This window comes from Nicotiana sylvestris, chromosome 2 (genome assembly GCF_000393655.2).
Source record: "Nicotiana sylvestris chromosome 2, ASM39365v2, whole genome shotgun sequence".
Lineage (NCBI taxonomy): Eukaryota > Viridiplantae > Streptophyta > Magnoliopsida > Solanales > Solanaceae > Nicotiana > Nicotiana sylvestris.
The window spans coordinates 67037746-67041808 of NC_091058.1; positions in this window are offsets into that span (position 1 = coordinate 67037746).

The following is a 4063-nucleotide window of genomic DNA, read 5'->3' on the forward strand; positions in this document are numbered from 1 at the left end:
TGTTAATTCGGAAGAAGGTGTTAGGCATTTCCGAATTCCGTGGTTCTAGCACGGTCGCTTAACTGTTTTTATTATTGGCTTAATTATCTTGATTTTTATTAAATACTTTTATTTACATGATTTTTCTACCGCTTTTACTTATTGTGGTTAAGAACCCTTCTTTGAATCGAATTACGCGTACGTATATTCGTGTTATAAATTTAAAAATGCGGAATTGTGTCACGCGTACGTGTACACAATAACTTCGGATAATATATTTATTGAGCAATCATTTTTCAAAATTGTGTCGAATCAAGAATATTTGTTTTTCTGAATAGTGAACCGTACATCTCGGTTTTTTTTTATGAAATTGATTTAACGCCTTTGGGAAAAATCCTTTTATTAAATATTCGTTCGAAATTGCGCGTACGCATAATCCGAATTTTTGCTTTTAAAAATATAATCAGGGTACACGAACGTATCCCTAATCGCGCGACATATTTGTAATGATATTATGGAATTTCCACATATAACATGTTTATCCAAGACTATTCAAGTTCAAAGAACAGAATAAAAACATGATTAATACTATTTTTAAACATATATGACATATATATATATATATATATATATATATATATATATATGCCAAAGAATAAATTGCATATGAAACTGAAAATAAATGATTCATAAAGGAAGGAAATATTTTCCGAGAATTTTCATTATTTATTTAATGCAAATTCTACTTCTAATTATCATTGATATGAAGTGTGGCAATTTATGCTTATACATCTTTTTTCATTCTTATATGCTTGCTTTTAATCTAATAGGCCTAATTACTTGGTTAATTTATTTTAAGAAGGTAGATAGGCATTCGAGTTTATAAGAAAGGAATTATTATACAAGCCAATTCAATAAAATTACCTTATATGCAACTTAGTTATATGTTGTAAACCTTCATAATATTTTAAACATCGTAACAAGCTATACCATGTCACCTTTCACCAAAGTTTATACACACATCTATTATCTTATCGACATCATCATCTTAACCTTATGTAACAAAAAATATCACTACTATAGTTATCTTGGCCCTTCTACATCACTTCTTACTTAACCAACAACAAAATTTAAATAATGACCAACATTCATACCATATTCCCTACTTCGACAATTTAATATGATTAAACTAATGAGATAATGAGCTAATGTTATTACAAATCTTTATACGAACTTTCAAAGTAAGACAATTAGCTCATAGCTATCAAATTGAATTCACTACTAATTAACTAACATAAAATAAAAAACGAGATTTAAATTGATGAATTTGGACAGATAAAAACAGAATTTCAATTCAATCTTCATTTATCCACCATATTGAATCTCTTTCCAACATAGAATTTAAAAGGATATATATACCTGAAAATGAAGGTAGAAGAAGTAAGTTTCAGCAGTTGCAGCAGTAACAAAAACAGCGAAATACCAGTATTCCCTCAAATTTGAGCAATAAGAGGATCCGAAGAAAACAGATACACAGTACAGCTATTTTTAAAACTGGACACTTCAAATATTAATTGAATCAATGGAACCAAGTAAGGTTGAACAAATTCAACAAAAGAAACAATATTTCAAATTTCAATTCCTTTTCAGTTTCAAAATCCCATTTTTTCTGATTTTTGTTTTTCTGTTGCTGTATATCTGTGTGTGTGTGTGTGAATGCTCTTTTGTTCCTTTTCTGTTTCTTTTTCCTCTTTTAAAATCTCTCAAACTCTCCTCTTCTGAAAACTGATCCTAAAATCTGAAACTCCCTCTCAATTTTCCTAAAATTTCTTCAAAAGGAACTCTTAAACTTTCTTCCAGTTTTTCTGAAAATTCCTCAAAGACTCTCCTAAATTCTGCATGCAAAACTCTCTCCCTTAACTGTCTGTCCAGCTCCTGTATTTATACAGGGCTGGTCTTAGGCAATTTAAGTGCTTCTTGGACCCCTTATCTTTTAAAAACAGAAAAATTCTATAAAAATCTGCTTTTACTACTTTAAATCCCATTAAGTGAACCTTTTTTCCTGATTTCCAGCCTTCCACTACCCCTTGTTCCCCATTAGTATCAACTAATAGTCACTAACATTACATTATAATACACTAGCATTAATACCCTGTTTTTTACTGTTTCATTCCCAGAAGTGCCCCTGAAATCCTAATGTTATTACTGAAAAAAAAATCAGAACCTACAGCAAAACAGATTCTAAAATCTGTACAAACTTAGTTATCTTTCTGATTTACAGCTAAAACCAATCCTATTAACCTCCTAACACAATTGTATCTAACCAACATTTGTAAACTTGAATCCAAACTTGACATTACAGCAATATTTCACTGAATTCAGAACTAACAACATATTACTGAAATTATCAAAACCATTTAGACTGGACCTAACACTGAACTAGAATCAAACACACACAGGATCATTGTCAATACTGACAAGGTCCTGAGACTTTAATGTTCAGACAATAACATATATACAACCTTTATTTTGACAGATTCATATAAACCAGGATGTTTTAACTAACGAGTATTAGTTAAAAAATGATTATCTACAATATCTGTCAACAAACAGTGCATAATAATAGAAACAGATAATTTCAATCAGTATTATGAGAATTCGTAATATAATTAATCGACGAACTTAATCGAGTCGATTACACACATTGTAACTAAACACAATCAACAGAAACCATTCACATTTAAAATCAGGTAGACGGGTAGGAGACAAGTATGATAATAAAAGATGGGAAAATTACACAGACTAAAACAAACACAAAAATACATGTATAATACACAAAATAAATAGAAAAAATACCTTTGAATCTTCAATTTTATTCCGACTCGAACTCAACTTGGATTTCGGATTTTTTTGTTTGAAATCAAACTGACCTTAGTCGAAGTATTTTCCACTGAAAATACTTCGACTAAGGTCGATTAAACCTCAATCTTTTACTTGAAATCGGAAAAATTCCAAGATTGGAAATTTTTAAGGTTTCAGGTTCTTGGATCTTAAATCCGAACATTTCTAGGCAGATTTGCAGGGAACCAAACATGATACGAGGGTGTGGGTAGCCTAGGGGTTATTTGGTGTTAGTTTGAAACGGATCTGAGTCTGTTTTTTGTTTGGTCCGAATCTTCAAAAGAAGATTCGACGAGTTCCGAACTGATTCGAACCAAACAAATGATAGATCCATATTCAGGGTGACTAGGGGGAGCTGTGGTGTCGATTTGGGACTGTTAGGTCTAGATCTGAACTTGGCTCGAATCTTCAAATGAAGATTCGAGAATCTCTAGGGAGATTCGAACCAAGCTGGTAACATATTCGGATAGAGGATGTTCATGGGGTCCTAGGGTGTTAAGTTGGTGACCGGCGGCGTTGATGCCGCCGGGTTTCAGGCGGTGGAATCCTAGGGCGGCTAGGGTTAAGAGTGGGGGTTTGGGACGATGATGAACAGGAGCGGAGAGGGGGGGGTGTTTAGTTAGGGGGCCGGGTAAAGGGTTACGGGTTTATATAGGGGAATGGTGGGTGGATATGGACCGTTGGATTAGGAAGGATGGATGGCTGAGATTAATTCATTAAATCAAACGACGTCGTTTGGTTTAAAGTTGGGGTCGGACTGAATCGGGTTAATGGATCGGGTAACGGGTTACGGGTAAGGGTAATGTATCTTGTCCGTTGATTGGATTTGATCGAACGGTTTCTTGATGAGAGGTGACCAAACGACGTCGTTTGGTCTTAGCTTGGGACTGGACCGGACAGGTTGTTTGGATTGGGCTGAGGAAGTGTAATTTGTTTTGGGCCTGGATTTAAATCCAGGTCCAATTTTCTTATTTCCTTTTCAATTATTTTCTAATTTTATTAGTAAATAAAAAAAATCCTAATAAAATTATAAACAATTTTTTAACCTTACACAAAAATATTAATTACTTCATAACAATTATTTAACACATAGTCAAAACATCAATCACACAATGAAACATTTAAAATAAAACCAATGCATATTTTTGTGATTTTATTTTAAATTATCTCTTAAATGCATAAT